This window comes from Papaver somniferum, chromosome 7, assembly GCF_003573695.1.
Source record: "Papaver somniferum cultivar HN1 chromosome 7, ASM357369v1, whole genome shotgun sequence".
Lineage (NCBI taxonomy): Eukaryota > Viridiplantae > Streptophyta > Magnoliopsida > Ranunculales > Papaveraceae > Papaver > Papaver somniferum.
Window position 1 is genome coordinate 151,588,345 of NC_039364.1, and position 21,280 is coordinate 151,609,624.

At 37.0% G+C, this 21,280-nt stretch overlaps 1 long non-coding RNA gene across 2 annotated transcripts; it reads right to left on the reverse strand.

Moving 5' to 3' along the window:
- Positions 1-12,101: 12,101 nt before the first annotated feature.
- On the reverse strand, positions 12,102-14,564 carry LOC113298762. Of its 2 annotated transcripts, XR_003334363.1 has the most exons (5): positions 14,296-14,564; positions 13,468-13,560; positions 13,173-13,371; positions 12,642-12,949; positions 12,102-12,540 (listed from the first exon to the last, which is right to left on the reverse strand). It is a non-coding gene; the product is annotated as an uncharacterized LOC113298762 (long non-coding RNA). The 2 variants fall into 2 exon arrangements; XR_003334362.1 differs by having other exon boundaries at positions 12,642-13,371.
- Positions 14,565-21,280: the final 6,716 nt, after the last annotated feature.

Consider the following 21,280-nt stretch of genomic DNA (forward strand, 5'->3'; position numbering starts at 1 on the left):
CAAGGATCGGTTCCCCTTGATGTACTGCACCCCTTATAAGGATCTATTACCTTTCCCATACTAGGATCGGTTCCATCGGTTCCCTTTCCCTTACTAGGATCGGTTCCCTTTCCCCAAGAAAGACATAATCCGATCATACTACAGGTTATTACTTAATATTGGTTTTACTAATAAAAGTTATACCAATACAAAAGTCAGGAATTTGTGAATAGTTCTACCAAGAACACAACAAGTTGTGAGCGGTTATACTCTATCACACATATCGGTTGTTCATAAGATATGCAATGAATAACAAAACCAATAACTCCTGGAAATTTCCTTTTCGGTTCACAAACAAGTTTATGAACTTACTTCCTTAGAACACATGTAAACATTGTTCCCTAGAATGAAATCCTCACCTCATACCCATACATAATCACAATAGCATTCAAATGATTATGGCGATGTCTTATCTACAAAGTTTAATGGTTAAGCAATAAACCTATTATTTTATTCCTTAATATTATATCTATCTAGAGTTTATATATGCTTCACAGTTATGTTTTCAATATGCACAACTTGAAAGATACGTTAGGGAATGAAACAGTTCAAGTCAAATATCACTAACCTCAAGTGGAAGGATGATTGTTGTCATTGTAGCTCCTTGCTTCTTCACATCTTCAAGACTTCGCAATACTTGTAATGTCTCATATCCTAATGCTTTCAAGCTAACCATACAAATTTTAACTCTAGTACATAATCAAGCGACTCTTAACATGAGTTTTGATTCACTAAAATATGACAACCAAACTTGACATGCCAACGCTTGGTGGGTTCAACCGATCAATGCTCTAACAGACATACAAGTAAAAAAAAATACATTGAATTACATGAAATGAGAAACAAGAATATCTTCCTTAATGTATGCGTAATCTTATTTCCATTAATATCCTTGCTAGCTTGCTTATTGTAGTTAGAGTGTATTAGTCATACATGTCGACACAATATCCTTGACAGATTTGTTGTTCAAACAACAATGGGTACGATGTCGTCTCTACCAACACCAATCAAGTATTGTCGAAGATTCTTCATATACATTAATCATTGTCGTAATAATTTTCTTATTCATCTTGAATACATATTGATATTTCTTCGAAAACTTATCCAACATTTTAAAATCGTTTGTTAGAGCATTGCTCTGTTGAACTCACCAAGCGTTGGTATGTCAAGTTTGGTTGTCATATTTTAGTATCAAAACTCATCTAGAGTCGTTTGATTATTTACTAGAGTCAACTTTGTTTAGCTTAGACTAGAAAGACTAAGAATGTTGAGACGTACAAGTATTACTCTAAAGACCTGAAGAATGTGAAGAAGTAACGACTGTAACGAAGACATCATCCTTCCACTTGAGGTTAGTAATACTGAGTTGACTTATTTCTATTCCGAAGGTATCTTTCAAGTCGTATTATATTGAAAAGATAACATGTGAAGTATATACATAATACTCTTGTTATGACACTTGGTTTTAGCTTTATGATCAAAGTGTCAAGGAATTATATTACGAAGTATAATGCTTATCTTTTGAAAGCAAATACGACATCAGCATAATCTATGTATTTAGTTACTTGATTATGTGTAGGGTATACATGTGATTTCTTAGGAAACTATGTATTATTGCATTGGTTTAAGGAAGTATATTTATGAACTTGTTTCATAATCGAACGGGAAATCATGAGAGTGTTTGTCCGTTTCTTCATTGAATATATTTGGATGACCAATACAAGATGACAAGGTAGAACCTATTGACTTATGTTGAGAATCAAGGTATAACAGGTCATAGCCTATAGTGTTCAGCAAGTTGTAACCAGTCACAAGCTAATTTGGAAAGAAAGATGTAATTGGTCACAAGCTACTTTGGGAAGTAAGGTGTAATCCGTCACAAGCTACTTCGGGAAGCAAGGTGTAACTGATCACAAGCTACTTTGGGAAGTAAGGTGTAACTGATCAAAAGCTATATTGGGAAGCATGGTGTAACCAGTCACAACCTATATTGGTGAGCACCGTATAACCGACCACAACTTATATTGTGTGTCATGGTATAACCGGTCCCAAGAGTAAAACCGAGTTTCCAAAGTTGACACATTCTTCATGTTGTGTGTGAATTAGGAATTAGGGTTTGCTAAGATGAGAAACTTTTAGATGTCTACATTATTTGAACATGTGTACAACTCTTATCATTTATTGTTGAAAGATATTCCTTGATGCTCAAGGTGATCCCAAACCGAAATATTAATTATGATTTTCAAACATATATGTTTTAATTACCAGTAATTAAAGCATATCCTCAGGAAAAGGTTTATTGGTTAATGTGCTAAATATGGTTTGAATTTAATTGGAAATAGGAAAATCGAACTTAGGTACTGTAATGAATATCTTGAGAATATTTTAGGTTTTGGAATTTCCTTGTTTTCCAAACAACCTTGGTCTATAAATACTTGAGTTTGCATCTCTTGCACACCATCCTAAAATCCAGGCAAACTTCATTCGTGTTGTTTCTGGTGGAGCCGTCTATCCAGGGAGGAAAGTACCCTAATTAGGAAAAATCTCTTACGACCGCTCGTTTAAAGACCCTATGGGATCAAGAATCTTTATGAGTACCGTTGGTGGGAAACTATATAATTGCATTGTTATTTTAGTTTTTGATTATTGATTTGATTGACTAATGGTTGTTGAAACTTTGATCGTATTGTTGAGACCAAGTAGGCTACCCCTAGATACTTATTTTCCACAGTATCCACGCGTCTTCGACTTTTTGGTCACGTACGTGAATCTCAAGACAGGAGTCACTATCTCAAGTTACTTTACTCATTTTGATCATATTCCAAACAGTAAAGGAATGAATTTGTTTGGTAACCACTCTATTTAATCTTTGGTTAAAGATGTCTTTGAGTTTTTGACAAAGACTCTTCCATTTAAACTAATAAACTCTTTTGTCGGGTATGATCAATCCAAATTCGAAAGTTCAGACCTAGATTCACAACTATCAAATCGTAGAAAACCACTAAATGATAGTTGCAGATCAATACAACTATATGATCAAATCTACTAATTATAAATCTAATCTTAGTCAGATCCCAGCCGATCAAGATGTGTGCACAAATTCACAAGCTACGAAAACTAATAAGAAAATCTTCTTCGTCTTCAAATATTCAATTGCCTTCTCAGTAACATGCACAACACAAACTTGAATCCTCTTGTGATCAATCATACACAAGACGAAGTCTGTTAACAATGGATTATCACAAGATATCTTTAGATATTATAAGATATAGGCAACTATCTTAAGTCGCACTTGTTGTAATGACTTCAAGCACTCAACTCATTTGGATTGAATTCTGGAACAGTAAAGGACTAATCCATTTCAACAACCACTCTATTATTTTCAGGTTGAGTTACAAAGCTTCTTTCGTTAATCAATATACACTCCTTTGTATCTGTTAGATCAACTAAGATCAAGATTACCAAAATATCAATCTTAGTTCACAAACTATCACTAGTGGAAAAAGAGGTATTTTAGATATTATGCAACAACACAAAAAGGATATTTAAAAACCGTTATGCACATAACGCGTCATTGAATAAAGTCAAGTCGTCGTTATAGTTGGACTATAATTGACTTCTATAAAGACACAACATACCATGACGCTGACTAAAGTCAAGTCGTCGTAGTGGCTGGACATTCGTTGACTTATGTCGCGACACTTGGGTAGGATCGTTACACTGAGAGTTGTTTTTGGCGCGAGTGTTCCCCCCACTTTGTGTGGTTAGGAAAGAACCTCGTCATTATCGAGGAATACAATTTCTTATTTACTTCTTCTCTTTTTATCCTTCCCATCTCTCTCACTTCACTTTTCACTCCCATATCTCTCTCTCGCTCTCTCCAGCTCTCACCAGCTCTCACCCAAACCCAAATCAGAAAAATAACACCATTGAACATATTTATCTGAAATCCTCCATCATCAAAACTTGTTTCAATCTTGATTTTATTTCAGGTAGAGTTAGGGTTTGTAATTTCAAAGTTAGGGTTTTGCAGAAAAAAGAGATTTAAACATTCATTCACCTCTTGATGTTGTCAGGGAGATGATGAAAACTCAGATGTAGGTCCTTAGGTAAGAATGTTCGTTTCATTTTAATGGTACCGTTTTCCCCTTGGTTGTCTGTGTACTATTTGTGTCGCATGAATGAAGGTACACTGAACTTTTTTCTTTGGTTAGCTTGAGGAAGTGGTTTTAAATTATTTTTATCTTCCTTATGTACAGGGAGATTGCTTCTTTTCTTGATACTGTCAGGAATTAGCTGAATATGGAGATGATGAATATTCGGATGGAGATGCCTAGATAATAATGCTCGTCTCTATTAGAGCATTGCTCGGTCGAACTCGCATGCGTTGCTATCTCAAGCATGTTTGTCAATATTAGTGATCAAAACTATAAGTCTTGATTTCTAGTCTACTATAGCTAAGTCTCAGACTAGGATAGAAAGTATAGTTGAGATCAAGGACTTCATGGAGATTCATTATACAAGACGAAGAACTACTAAAGGAACCGGTGGAACTTCTCGAAAAAAAGGTATGTGGAGACTTGAACTTATCTATCACTCAAAAGTCTATCTAATCTATCTCCTACTCTTTGAGACAAAAAGTCGTGTGCTATATATAGACTTTGATTATACACATTTGGTATTTCGAGCCGAGTATACCTCGCCTATCTATATCTCGAAATATGTGTTGGTAAGCTTTTCTCTTCAACCAAGTTTATATTTACCTAGTGACGAAAGTCATGATATGTTTGAATCACTTTGAAAATTGCTTTGAAGAGAAATGGTGTAACAACTATATAACGTCCTCTAAGAATGTTTCAATGATTGAAATGAGAGTTTAGATTACATAACCAATAGTGGACATAAGCATTGTTGTGGAAAAACATTTATGTATAAGTCTTATTCCTTGAACCAAAGTTTGCGAACTTTGTTGATCAAGTGAACCAGAAGAATGGCGTGAGCCAAGTCCGCGAACTCAATCCGCGAACCACCAAAGTTCTCAAACCCGAGAATTTCTGTTGGAGTTGACAAACTATTTCCGTGAAGCTAAGTCTGCGAACTCAGTCCGCGAACCTAGTCCGCGAACCGGCGAAGTTCTCATACCCGAGAATTTCTGCTGGAGTTTGAAAACTATGCCCGGTAACTTAAGTCCGCGAACCTAGTCTGCGAACTTGAGAAGGTTATGTATCTAAAGATGATTTATGAACTTAAACTTAAAAACACTAAGGAACGCAGTTTCCAAACCGTGGATATAAAAGTTCATGAACCGATTCAAGTGAAACAAATCATCTTTGCTTCAATTGTGTTTTGTGTAGTACATGAGATTTCCTTCAATTGAAGACCTCTCTAACTAGTTCATCTTGAAGTCATTTGAACTAGTTATGGTGAAGAAGAACATGGTTGATATGAAATGCTCATATGGATAACCTTTTGGTTAATTATTGTTGAACCAACAATGTACATGTTTGGGTACGGTTACACAAACCTAGAAGCGTGCATTTCATTTGTGTGTAACAAGCTAAGTTTTCGATCTAACAGTTGAGAAATATTAGCTTGAATCTAAATCAAGTTTTCATCTAACGGTGAATATTAATTGCTTTGTTACCAAGGTAACTTAATTGCAAACCCTGATTTGAAAGACTATATAAGGGGAACTCTAGTATATGTGCAAAACTAATACCCACACCTTACGTGTAATACTAGTTTGCGTGCTAGAGTCGTTTCTCCTTTAACCTTTGGTTTTCTTCTTCTAAAACCAGTTTAACGACTTAAAGACTTCATTGGGATTGTGAAGCCATACCGATACTACTTTTATCGTAGTTGTGTGATCTGATCTTGCATCTTCTATCGTACGAGTACAATCATATTGGTTGGCTTGAGATTGATATCTCCGATAGGCAAGATATAAAAAGTAATCACAAACATCTTCGTGTCATTGTTTGTGATTCCACAACATCTTGTTTCGCTACCATACAATTAATATTGTTGTGAGGTGATTGATAACTCTAGGCTGTTCTTCGGGAATATAAGACTGAATTATCAATTGGTTCCTGTTCACCTTGATTATTATCAAAAGACGGAACCTTTTAGGGTTTATCTGTTGGAGACAAATTGATCCTTTAATAGACTTGTCTGTGTGAGACAGATTTGTTTATTATCAAGTCTTCGACTTTGAGTCGTAGCAACTCTTAGTTGTGGGTGAGATCAGCTAAGGGAATCAAGTGCGCAATATCCTGCTGGTATCAGAGGCGTATGGAGTACAACTATACCTTGGATCAGTGGTAGACTAATTGGGGTTCAACTACAGTCCAGTCCGAAGTTAGCTTGGAGTAGGCTAGTGTCTGTAGCGGCTTAATACATTGTGTGCTCAATCTGAACTAGGTCCCGGGGTTTTTCTGTATTTGCGGTTTCCTTGTTAACAAAATTTATGGTGTCTGTGTTATTTCTATTTCCGCATTATATTGTTTTATCTTTATAATTGAAATAATACAGGTTGTGCGTTTAGATCATCAATTAGAAGAATCCAACCTTTGGTTGTTGATTGTCATTGATTGATCCTTGGATATTGGTCTTTGGTACCATCCAAGTTATTCCTTGTATTTGATTAGAACTCGCAGTTCCTGCTTGAGTAAATCAAATCAAGAGAGAGATATAAACTCGTTGATATACTTTTAATTGATTGAGTCTTGTTGATTCTCTTAAAAGTATATTCGAGTTTGTCCATACATATTGCTAAGCAAAATATTGGGTGTTGTTGTTAGAACCCCGCTTTTTCAATTGGTATCAGAGCAGGCAAACACGTTCAAGACCTTACAAGTCTGTGTTTGTAGCGATCTGACTATATGGACCACAAAATCTCAATTGACGCCTCAGCAGGTTTAAAAACCAATCATAGGAAAAAGTCTGATAAACTGGTTACTCTTCAAAAAGGGTTGAATGAACAAATCCGGATCAACTCTGTTCTTGTTGCAGAAATGGCACTTCTTAAGGATTTGTTTCCTGCTAATAGTCCCTTGATGGATCTGAGTAACTCCAGTTGTTCCTCTTTAGAGAATAGTCGTAAATCAGATGGTAAACAACGATCAAGTGTTGTGAAAACTGATATAACTAGGAACCACTCAGACAAACTTCAAAGTATTGGCCCGTGTTGGTGTTGTGATCCCTTCGATCACATTCAACAAGTTCATATGTCTTTTGAAAAGAGTCTGAATGTTGCAAGTGATCCTTGTAAGAAAACTAAAAAACTTTTTGTTACTCTAAAAAGACATACAAAACTATCAGGAAATTCTAAACAAAAAAGTACTGATAGTATGTGAGAAAGCGGGGGTCTAACAACCACACCCAACAATTCGATTAGCAATCTGTATGGACAAACTCCAATATAATTTTTATGAGAATCAACTAGACAGTTAGACTCAATCAATAAAAAGATATATCAAAGAGTTTATATCTCAATCTCTCAATTTAATCTTACTCAAGCAAACTGTGAGTCTCTATTAAAGAGAGATAAACTTGGACGGTACCAAAGACCAATATCCAAGGATCAATCAATATCAATCAACAATCGTTAGGTCGGACTCTCCAATTGATTGATCTAAACGCACAACATGTATTATTTCAATTATATAACAAATATAATGCGGAAAAGAAATAACACAGACACCAGAAGTTTTGTTAACGAGGAAACCGCAAATGCAGAAAAACCCCGAGACCTAGTCCAGATTGAATACACACTGTATTAAGCCGCTACAGACACTAGACTACTCCAAGCTAACTTCGGACTGGACTGTAGTTGAACCCCAATCAGTCTCCCACTGATCCAAGGTACAGTTGCACCCTATGCCTCTGATCTCAGCAGGATACTGCGCACTTGATTCCCTTAGATGATCTCACCCACAACTAAGAGTTGCTACGATCCGAAATCGCAGGCTTTGACAATAAACAAATCTGTCTCACACAGAAAAGTCTATCAAAGGATCAATCTGTCTCCCACAGAAAAACCCTAAAGTTTTTGTTTCGTCTTTTGATATAAAATCAAGGTGAACAGAAACCAATTGATAATCCGGTCTGATATTCCCGAAGAACAGCCTAGATTAATCAATCACCTCACAACAATCTTAATCGTATGGTAGCGAAACAAGATGTCGTGGAATCACAAACGATGAGACGAAGATATTTGTGATTAATTTTTATATCTTGCCTATCGGAGAGGTTAATCTCAAGCCAATCAATCTGATTGTACTCGTACGATAGAAGATGCAATATCAAATCACACAACTACGACAAAAGTAATATCGGTCTGGCTTCACAATCCCAATGAAGTCTTTAAGTCGTTAACCTGGTTTTAGAAGAATAAAACTAAAGGTTAAAGGAGAACTGACTCTAGCACGCAAACTAGTATCACACGTAAGGTGTGGGGATTAGTTTGTAGAGTTTCTAGATGTCCCCTTATATAGCCTTTCAAATCAGGGTTTCGCCTTGCTCACAAAGCAAACACTATCCACCATTAGATGAAAACCTGATTTAGATTCAAGCTAATATATCTCAACCGTTAGATCGAAATCTTAGCTTGTTATACACAAATGAAGTGCACGCTTCTATGTTTGTTAACCGTACCCAAACGTGTGCATTGCTGGTTCAACAATAGTCAACCAAAAGGTTAGCCACTTGAGAATTTCATACCAACCATTTTCTTCTTCACCATAACTAGTTCAAATGACTTCAAGATGAACTAGTTAAAGAGTTGTTCAATTTCAAGGAAATCTCATGTACTACACAAGACACAATTGAAGCAAAGATGATCTGATTCACATGAATCGGTTCATGAACTTTATAGGCACGGTTTGCAAAAGCATTCCTTAGTCTTTATAAGTATAAGTTCAGAAATCATCTTCAGATATATAACCTTTCTCAAGTTCGCAGACTAGGTTCGCGGACTTAAGGTACTGGATAGAGTTTATAAACTCCAGCAGAAATTCTCGGGTTTGAGAACTTCGCCGGTTCGTGGCTGGGTTCGCGGACTTGGCTCACGCAAGCAGTTTGTTAACTCCAACAGAAATTCTCGGGTTTGAGAACTTCCGCAGTTCGCTGACTGAGTTCGCGGACTTGGATACTATCGATTCTCCCAGTATAGGACTTATGCACATATGTGTTTCCAAAACATACTTATTTCCGTTATTGGTTACGTAATCTAAACTCTCATTCCAATCATTGAAACATTCTTAGAGGACATTATATAGTTGTTACACTATTTCTCGTCAAAGCAAATTTCAAGATGACTGAAACATATCATGACTTGCGTCACTAGGTAAAGAAAAACATGGTCAAAGCGAAACTCTTACCAACACATATTTCGAGATATAGATAGGCGAGGTATACTCGACTCGAAATACCAAATGTGTATAATCTAAGTATATATATATAGCATACGACTTTTGTATCAAGAAATAGGAGATATAATAGATAGAATTTTGAGTGACAGATAAGTTCAAGTCTTCACATACCTTTTTGTCGAGAAGTTCCACCGGTTCCTTGAGTAGTTCTTCCACTTGTATGATGAATCGCCATGAAGTCCTTGAGCTCAACTACACTTACTATCCTAGTCTGAGACTTAGCTATAATAGACTAGAAATCAAGACTTATAGTTTTGATCACTAACATTGACAAACATGCTTGATATAGCAACGCATGCAAGTTCGACGGAGCAGTGATCTAACAATCTCTCCCTTTGTCAATTTTAGTGACAAAACTACCAATACATATGAAATACAAAAAAGATAATGAACCTCTAGTAGATCCTATTCCACATGTCTAATCTTCAACATTCCTTGAAATCTTCGTCCTTCCAAGTACTCCAATGATCCCAAAGGTTGTAAGTTTAGCATCACCGTTGTTGAAGATCTGTAGGTATAACAATGAGAAAGCATTGGTCTCGATCATTGTTATACAGTGTCGTAGTATTATTATACAATGTCAAAGTCCAATTGTATCACAACTTTAACAATAATACTATGGTGATATGTATCACTCCCCCTTAGTCAATACTCCATCTCACATGGAAACCACTCCCCCTTACATAATGATCCGAAAACCATATGTATTTGTAGTGTGAACTACATATTAATTCTCCCCCTTTTTGTCAATAAAATTGGCAAAGGTACAAGAACGGGATCATAATGAAATTTCCGTAAGAGATATTTCATGACTAAAAGAAAACAATACACATCATCTTATTTAGATGCAATCATATATCCGAAGCTAATAACATTCATCAAGGAGTTTAAAGATACAAGATAACCCCTCTAAAATTCCTCAGACGCACACCCCTCAAGATATGACCATTAAGCACAAGTTCAAAAGAACTCTCCTCCATTTGATGTCATTCCCAAGGGAACAACAAGAGCGACCTTAATTTCGAAAGAAACAAAAGATTTTTATTGGACACCAAAACCATAAGAATGATTTTGATATCCAAAAATCAATCAAATTAATCACAAGTAAACCCATGATTAATTTAATCGAAATACGCATTCAAATTAAAAACTCAAGGTGATCAATTTAATTGATTATGCTCAACATAAGTAAACTTACGGAACATATGACTAACATAACCATTAGAAAATGATTAGGATAGTCGTTCATATACTCAACATAAGAAAACTTATGGAATATATGAATACTCAACTAGACTAATTACAAGAGAACCCATAATTAATCTAATTGGAATACACAATTAAATTAATCACAAAAGTAATCAATTTAATTGTCAATTGTTTTGCTCGACATAAGAAAACTTACGGAGTAATAACTAAATAACCAAACAATATGATTAATTTAGTTCACAAATGCTCAACATAAAATACCTTACGGAACAACCAACCAAGCTAATCAAAAATTAATCAACTTAGTTGTATCGTGCTCAACATAAGACACATTACGGAACCTCACAATAATACATAATATATGGATCAATGAAGATCAATATTGTGGAATACACAAGGATTCATTCTATCTTCCATCACTATTTGCATAACGATATTTAATAGACATAATCCTTGAACACAAAAGATTTTAACCTATCTTCCATCAAAGAATTGACAATATAGGCTTAACTTTTGTATTTGTCAAAAGTCTATTCATCCTTCAATCAATACATGAATACCAATCATGAACGACTTTACTTTTGACAAGATATGGGACAACATAGTTCACGGACGTATAAATACCAATATCCCATTGCAATATAACAAATCATAAGATTAAATAATGCAAATCATCATCCTCCAAATATTTTTAGAATTTAAAACCAATAAACCTAAAAAATAATACAAGAAGATGAAAAATAATAGCTATGTGTAGTCAGAATCATTGCTATTCGAGCACTAGTTATTCTTCCAATTAAACCAAAGAGAAGACATACTAAGCAACAAAAAGAACACGAATTACTCATCTTCTTCCTCATCGGAGATGCTTGAATTGCATTCAAATCTTCCTTGAGCTTGGGAAACTTTGTTGCAAACAAAGACAATTGTTCTTGGACACACTTAACTCTTGAATTAACCTTACACACACCCTTATGAATTTTTTGAAGAAGGCTCACGGTGGTAGGGTCACTGAAATCAAGAGAAGCGATTCTTTGTCGCTTGCAAGCAATTTCCCTTATGCGCTTGAAGGTACACGGACGAACCGGTTTAGGAACCCCAAGAGAGTTGCCAATTGAATCAAAACCACAGTCACGACAGATTTGACTAATCAGGCAAGGGTAACCTAACGTCTTGGCGGGTGAAGTCATCGAAATCATTTGAAAGATGATGAAACCACAAATATCGAGACTTGGAATACCCGATTCAAGGAAATAGACCAATTCCGCAAACTCATGACTCCACCAAGAATTTTCAATTGTGGAGGGACAAAGATTGGGGATACCAAGTTTTCCAAAAGCCATCAAAGCAATACTAAGATCAATAGTAGGGAACTTTCCTTAACTCCAAACAACCTTCTTTCCACAAAGCCCAACTGATATATCATCACATGATGGACGTTCATCACTTGTTCTAGGAAGCCGTACGTTCCCCAACGGGATTTTGGTAATCCTTGAAATTAATTCTCTATCAACAAAAAACCTTTCTCTACCAATCACAAGTGGAGTGCACGTGCGTTGCACGTCGGCAAACCATAGCTTTTTCACATTTATCTTCCATGTTCGCAGAAAGATGACACTCTGCTACCCCAGTTAGCCAATGTACTTTCTCTTACACAAAAATTAGCAGTGAATTAAAATTGTTTCTCTTACATAAATATTAGTAGTGAATTAAAATGCAAAATAAGACTGTTCAACAAGATAACAAACACCCAATTGTAAAATTGGATAAGTTTTTCTGTCACCATATTTGGGGTATCCCTTTGGATACTCGAGAAGCCTTTCATCGAAACTGAATCAATCATACAGAAAACCTATCCGAACTGGAATGCCAATAATTAAAACATAGCCTCAGAATAAAAGAAAGAAAAAAGAAAGGAGTAAAAGGAAAAGAAGAAATGAATCCAATCAGCAAGTTGCTTACCTATACCTGCCAACTCTCTGGGGATCGTCCACACTAAAAGACTTCACTTCGTGTATCCTAACAAAGTCTGCCGTTCTTTCTATCAGTAGCACATCATCGACTAAACCTTATGAAAATCAACCATGAGCACGAAATGAAAAGTACAGCCTATGAAAAAACTCTTATATGCCGTGGAACATGTCGTTCAACTGGAGGGGATTTAGTGAGACATGGGTACCGAGTTTGTGTGGTGAATCATTTATTAAATTGGTTCCAACTTCGCAGGCATTTTCAAGAATAAATGCATAAATGTGCATTCAAGAATAAACCTAAGAAGATTATAAATTTCGTCATTCATTGCTGTGACAACTGCAAACATATCACTTGCAGGGTAGTCTAGAATGGGAAATCACACTTTTTCTTACTAAATCCTGGGAACTATAAACAAAGCTAATGGAAGGAAAAAACAATAAAATACGTGGCACTAATCAACGAACAGACACAAAAACTCATTTCAAAGTGAATAAGGGGTGTAAGTGAGAGACATAATACCATATTCCAGCTTTATATGGTCTCATGGAAAGAAAAACAACGGACATCCCACTTTCGTAAATTCATCCCCAACCACAACCAAAGATTATTTCAGAGTAAGACTAACGGCAACTGCAATGCATGGCTATTGTCGCATACTTGGATTTTTGGAAGCCACAGCGAGAAATGTTGTTCTCAAATAAGTCATCATCTCCCACTCCTATCCCCAACTCCAAAGAAAATAATTGAGTAAAATGAATGATAGATATAAATTGGTAAATTTAAAATGAAATGAACAGAAGGAAACCGAGAATACCGAAGTAGAGGCTTCCTTAACAGCCTTAACCAACCACTGCGGGTTTATTACTTTATTGAAGTCATTCTCTACTCTCTCTAGTAGCAGCCAAATCTGCAAGAAGCAAAGGAATGCAGACCACAAATTAACATATCTATACAGGGACTATCAAACAATTCCCCAAGGACTATCAAAAAAGTCGAAACAAATTAACCATGTACTTTCATTTCCATCGACAGTGTTCAAAAATATAATTCAATCATACAGAGGGAAAAACATATGTCAGTTCAGAACTTTGTTTTCAGAAAGTTCTGGAGGTCTTTCGTAGTAGAAATGGTGGATATAAGAGATAAACTGATCACAAATAGCAGTCACGCATTAGGTCTTGCTGTTTAGTGCTTAAACAGCATAAAATCGTTAACATTAAGCATAACCATTATAGGTGGGTACCGAGAATATTTCAAAGGCAGGGAGATGTAGAGTTTTGAAATTTGAAATTGCAAACCTTGAAAAATTATAAGATCCACCAGAGAGATGAAACTCTTAGCCCTTAAAAATTCAACTGATTTCACACAATTCTCCAAATTATAATTCCACAAAAAATTGCAAATTATCAAATTTTTTATGTCACACCAAAACACTGCCTATAGCAAACAAATTTCAAATTCGCAAATTAACCTAAACCCAATTCACATTTCAATCAAAATTGACCTAATTAACTCTAAAAATTTGACAAACCTCATAAAAGTTTCAACCTTAAGAACCCTAATTTTCAATTCCAATTCTGGAAGATTGTAACATGTATAATCAAATTTAAGGAGAGTGATAATATAAAGCGATGTAACAAACCTTTGTAGTGAATAATATTCCATGATATTGATCGAATTGATCAAAATTCTTCTTCTCTAAATCGACTAAAAATGACGGTGGTGGTTGTAAAGAGAGGAAGAAAAGAAGGTGGTGGTTATGGTGGTGCTGATGCAGATGACGGTGGTGGCAGTTCATAAATGGATTTGGTAGTGGTGATGGTTTTGGTGGTGTTGGTGTTTCAAGTGAAGTAGAGATTTTCTATGGAAACACGGAGATATATGGTGGTGAGTTTTGACGGAGAAGAAGGATTTAGAAAGATACGGGAAAAGATGGGAGGGGCATTTTTATCGAGTAACCAAAAAAAAAGTCCTGACAGGAATCTTTTAAGGAATATTCTTTCATCTGACGGTCTTTATTTTAAAGAAAAGAGATCTAGCCGCTGCTATCACTTAAGTCTTTGACTGTTGAGTAGTCTTGCTCTCATTAAAGGGGGAGATGGAGTTGAATTCCATCTTCTTGTAATCAACATCGTGAATGTTGGCATAGAAGATTCTTGTAAGAGAATCAATTCCTTGACTAAGACCATCAAAGATATTTCCAAGATTGTATTTTTTGAAGCAAACCAAATCCTCTTCATGCCCATTAGAGAAGTCCAATCTCTTTTCTAGAATGAATCCTCTTGAAGCAATCTTATCAAACATTATATCACAAGAATCATTCACAAATCTAATTCTAAGAGAATTTTGGTCACAAGGAGAATTCAAGCTAGGGACTTTTGAGCCTTTTGAACACCTTTTTGAGCTTCTAGAATTCATCATAGATCTAGAAATAAGAAAGGATCAAGAGGAAAATACTTACTTGAAGAGAGCCTTAAAAACCCTTCCTTTTGATTTCTCCAAAGAAGCTTTAATGGAGGAAAATAATAAAATCCTAGAGGTTCACGTACGCGGACTGTTTGAGAAGATGAAGACGTCCACGAACTTCTTTTATATACCCTACATGTGCCTTGACCCGTGCACGAACCGTGACCCATTTGGGGAGTATGATTTTTTAAAGGTACAGACAACAAACGAAAAGGTACCTATTGAAAAGCTCATATCACAAGAATATAAGAAAAAAAAGATTAAAACAAAAAAATCAACCTGTTACTTGCCCCATTTCAAGTTATATACAAATGGGGTAGAGCCAATCCTGAAATCAGGTGTTGGAAACTGCATAGAATTTCCCATGCAATTTTTCTGGTTGATATTTGTACCCAGAGTCAGGAGTATAATCGTAATGATAATACTTAGAAACACGTGGGCTCTTTTCTTATGACAAAGAGGTGACCTTTTCTGACAAATGGTTCCTCTGCTCAATTCATATGGATTCTTTTTATCGGCTTCACATGAATTGGTTTCGAGAATAGCTTGTGCATCATTAGAAAATGATTTGACAGGCACAAAACTCTTGTCAGAACAATTCAAATTCTCTATGGAATTAAGCTTTTATAAGAATTACAAAACACGTTCAGACGCTCTGAACAATTCCTTATCAATGGAACCTTTATGGTAGTATTCCTCAAATAGATTAAGAGTAATTCCACTGAGAGTCCATACCCTTGAGCGTTGACCATGTTTTCTTCGACAATTCTTTTTATTATTTTCCTTAGATCGTTTCTTCACCTCTAGATTTTCTGACATGCTAGATGGTATATGATTATCATGTAAATCCATAGGAATGAAGTGTGATAATCTCTGAACAACCTTTAAGGAACTCTGGTGTGCATTACAGATGCTATGAGCAAGCCTACCAAAAAGATTTCCCATAGGAATAGACTTTTGAGGATCGAGAAAACACAAACTTATAAGGTTTGATGTGTTTTCCTGCTCTGATACCAATTGAGAAAGCGGGGGTCTAACAACCACACCCAACAATTCGATTACCAATTTGTATGGACAAACTCCAATATACTTTTTATGAGAATCAACTAGACAAGTTAGACTCAATCAATAAAAAGATATATCAAAGAGTTTATATCTCAATCTCTCGATTTAATCTTACTCAAGCAAACTGCGAGTCTCGATTAAAGAGAGATAAACTTGGACGGTACCAAAGACCAATATCCAAGGATCAATCAATATCAATCAACAACCTTTAGGTCGGACTCTCCAATTGATTGATCTAAACGCACAACCTGTATTATTTTAATTATATAACAAATATAATGCGGAAAAGAAATAACACAGACACCAAAAGTTTTGTTAACGAGGAAACCGCAAATGCAGAAAAACCTCGGGACTTAGTTCAGATTGAATACACACTGTATTAAGCCGCTACAGACACTAGCCTACTCCAAGCTAACTTCAGACTGGACTATAGTTGAACCCCAATCAGTCTCCCACTGATCCAAGGTACAGTTGCACCCCTACGCCTCTGATCCCAGCAGGATACTGCGCACTTGATTCCCTTAGCTGACCTCACCCACAACTAAGAGTTGCTACCACCCAAAATCACAGGCTTTGACAATAAACAAATCTGTCTCACACAGACAAGTCCATCAAAGGATCAATCTGTCTCCCACAGAAAAACCCTAAAGTTTTTGTTTCGTCTTTTGATATAAAATCAAATTGAACAGAAACCAATTGATAATCCAGTCTTATATTCCCGAAAAACAGCCTAGATTAATCAATCAGCTCACAAAAATCTTAATCGTATGGTAGCAAAACAAGATGTTGTGGAATCACAAACGATGAGACGAAGATGTTTGTGATTACTTTTTATATCTTGCCTATCTGAGAGGTTAGTATCAACCCAATCAATCTAGTTGTACTCGTACGATAGAAGATGCAAGATCAGATCGCACAACTACGATAAAAGTAGTATCGGTCTGGCTTCACAATCCCAATGAAGTCTTGAAGTCGTTAACCTGGTTTTAGAAGAAGAAAACCAAAGGTTAAAGGAGAACTGACTCTAGCACGCAAACTAGTATCACACGTAAGGTGTGGGGATTGGTTTTTAGAGTTGCTAGATGTCCCCTTATATAGTCTTTCAAATCAGGGTTTCGCTTTGCTCACAAAGAAAACACTATCCACAGTTAGATGAAAACCTAATTTAGATTCAAGCTAATATATCTCAACCGTTAGATCGAAATATTAGCTTGTTATACACAAATGAAGTACACGCTTCTAGGTTTGTTAACCGTACCCAAACGTGTGCATTGATGGTTCAACAATAGTCAACCAAAAGGTTAGCCATTTGATCATTTCATACCAACCATTTTTTTCTTCACCATAACTAGTTCAAATGACTTCAAGATGAACTAGTTAGAGAGTTGTTCAATTGTAAGGAAATCTCATGTACTACACAAGACACAATTGAAGCAAAGATGATTTGATTCACATGAATCGGTTCATGAACTTTATAGCCACGGTTTGCAAAAGCATTCCTTAGTCCTTATAAGTTTATGTTCAAAAATCATCTTCAGATATGTAACCTTTCTCAAGTTCGCAGACTAGGTTCGCAGACTTAAGGTACTGGATAAAGTTTACAAACTCCAACAGAAACTCTCGGGTTTGAGAACTTCGCCGGTTCGTGAACTGGGTTCGCGGACTTGGCTCACGCAAGAAGTTTGTTAACTCCAGCAGAAATTCTCGGGTTTGAGAACTTCGGCAGTTCGCCGACTGAGTTTGCGGACTTGGCTACTAGCCATTCTTCCAGTATAGGACTTATGCACATATGTGTTTCCACAACATACTTATGTCCATTATTGGTTACGTAATCTAAACTCTCATTCCAATCATTGAAAAATTCTTAGAGGACATTATATAGTTGTTACACCATTTCTCGTCAAAGCAATTTTCAAGATGACTGAAACATATCATGACTTGCGTCACTAGGTAAAGAAAACATGGTCAAATCGAAATGCTTACCAACACATATTTCGAGATATAGATAGGCGAGATATACTCGTCTCAAAATACCAAACGTGTATAATCTAAGTTTATATATATAGCATACGACTTTTGTCTCAAGAAGTGGGAGATACAATAGATAGACTTTTGAGTGACAGATAAGTTCAAGTCTTCACATACCTTTTTGTTGTGAAGTTCCACCGGTTCCTTGAGTAGTTCTTCCATTTGTATGATGAACCGCTATGAAGTTCTTGAGCTCAACTACACTTACTATCCTAGTCCGAGACTTAGCTATAATAGACTAGAAATAAAGACTTATAGTTTTGATCACTAACATTGACAAACATGCTTGATATAGCAACGCATGCAAGTTCGACCGAGCAGTGATCTAACAGTATGGGTACCTTTGCTTTAAGTCCTACATCTCCTTTCAATGTTTTATTGACAGTAGATGTAGTTATTTATTACATATGATAGGAGATTCTCCATGGTGTGTGTCATCTATTGACTATGAAGGTGGAAGATATTCTACAGCCAAAACAAAAGGACAACTTCAAAATATGTGCAAGTTTGGTTGTTATCTTTCACAAGTAGAACCAGGAAATTCTGATGAAACTCTGAACGATCCCCTTTGGGTGAATTAAATGCATGAAAAGTTAAATCAATTTCAAAGACAAGACGTGTGGGATCTTGTACCATGTCTTTCCAATATAAATATTATTGGTTCTAAATGGGTATTCAAGAATAAGTATGAAAATTAGGTACAACTGTCAGAAACAAAGCCAGACTTGTTGCTCAAGGATATTCACGAATTGAAGAATTTGAGTTTGACGAAACCCTTGTTCATGTGGGATGACCTGAGTCCACTCAACTTTTGTTAGCTCATGCTTGTTTTCTTAAGGACAAGCTGTTTCGAATGGATAATTGGCATAGGTCCTATGAGACGAGTATTTCCAGAATCAAAAGGAGGAACTTATGTTCACACAAAAAATCTTGAAAATTCACGATGTGATAAACAAGGGGAGCTTTTGGCTCAAAACGTCTCTATCTAACTCCATAGACGTTCGCATCCTCATCTTTAGCTTGAGAAAATGGGGTTTTACGTCTTTTTGGCTCAAGTAGTATTTTCTTGGTTAAAAAGTTTTGTTTAAAACTATATAAATAATGAATCTTTAAAACTACAAAAGTCTTGTTGTCTAGGGTTTTAGTCGTTTGTAAAAGTTTTGTTATTCCCAAAGGAATATTGTTTCATGGCTCTTGTAACTAGAGGCAGCACAAGCAGAGATGCAGTTAAAGCAGCTAACGTACGTCGATGTACATGAATTTCCTCTACAAGGGTGAAGAAAGTGAAGGCTGCAATTAATGGTAAATGTCCTTCCTCAAACTGGTTCTTGTCCTTTTATCAAAGTGATGTTAACTTCAGGAACCTGGTGTTTGAGGGTGAAAACGGTTTCTGCTGATTTCGGTAATTTCGGGTGTGTGGGTGAGAAACGAGTTTAAACCCTAAAAAATGTACTGCAAGGGAGTACTTTAGATTCAAGAGATCAATCTGTACAAATCCGGCCTAAACCAAGAAATGGCCGTTCCAGACTTGCTTCGGTCACAAAGAGGAGGAGAAGGGTTGGTTTTGGGGAGGGAAGATAAGAGAGTGTTGAGACCAGAATAGTTGATCCTGGAAGAGCAGTTGTTTTTGACTTGCATCAGAAAGTGGGAAGCTAACAGATGGGAAAGCTAGCAAACATTTTCTGAGTGTTGTATGCTCCAGACCAGAACTTGTTGTTCGATAGAAATAGGTAAGACCTATTTATACAAGTCGAAGTGAAACGTACTCTGGTCTCATAAGAAATGGAACATGAGTAAATGGGAGGAGGTGGTAACCGGTAACGCCTGGAATTGATGTTCCATAAAAGAACGTGTTTTACTAGTACTCCCTGTATTTACTAACCGCCTCATCCTTATGACACTGTCTTGTAACGGGCGTAGTGTAAGCCGCATGCTGTAAACCGCAAAACCAATACCCAATGAGCATCCCCCAGTTTGTGACATGTGTTGATGTCTCGAATGTTTTCATGGAAAACATGTATCATGTTGTTGTTGTTTGGCAAGTTGAGCTTGGGAGACTTGCAGGCTCGGTGGTGACCTTTGACGGTCGGGATTTTGCATCTTGAGAGGAAGGGTAGCCGTTGATTATTGCAACCCTTCGTTTGGTAACCAGTGGCATGAAAGCATGGCCGACATGGCTTTAATATGGCCTAGTTTAGGCGTGGCCAAAAGCTAGGGTTTTGGCATTGTTTGGGCGCGACCAAAACTAGGGCTTGGCGTCGAGCCAAAAGGTTGCCCTACGTTAGATGGTAACCTTGGACGGCTAAGATCTGCGTCTTAGATGGAAATGTGGCCGTCGATTGTTGCAAGCCTTCGTTTTGGAAGCCGTGAAGGGAAGGCCGGCATGGTATGGTTTAGACGCAGCAAGGTGACTGGCACGGCATGCCATTGGCACATGTGGCATGGTCGGCATGCCTTGGCGCGGTTTAGGCATGTCCAAAACTAGGGTTTTGGCGTTGGGCCAAAGGTTACCATGTGTATGTTGGTGACCTTGGACGGTTAATATTTGCATCTAAGATGGAAGGGTGGCCGTTATTGTCGCATGCCTTCGTTTTGGCAGCCGTAAAGGGAAGGCCGGCATGGTATGGTTTAGGCGCGGCAAGGTGGCTGGCATGGCATGCCATTGGCACATGTGGCATGGCCGACATGCTTTGGCGCGGTTTAGGCGTGGCCAAAACTAAGGTTTTGGCGTTGGTCCAAAGGTTACCATGCGTTGGCTGGCGAACTTGGACGGCTAAGATTTGCATCTAAGATGGAAGGGTGGTCATTGATTGTCGCACGCCTTCGTTTTGACAGCCGTAAAGGGAAGGCCGGCATGGTATGGTTTAGGCGCGGCAAGGTGGCTGGCACGGCATGCCATTGGCACATGTGGCATTGTCGGCATGCCTTGGAGCGGTTTAGGCGTCGGCATGCCTTGGCGCGGTTTAGGCGTGGCCAAAACTTGGGTTTTGGCATTGGGACAAACGTTACCATGTGTTGGCTGGGACCTTGGACGTCTAAGATCTGCATCTTAGATGGAAGGGTGGTCG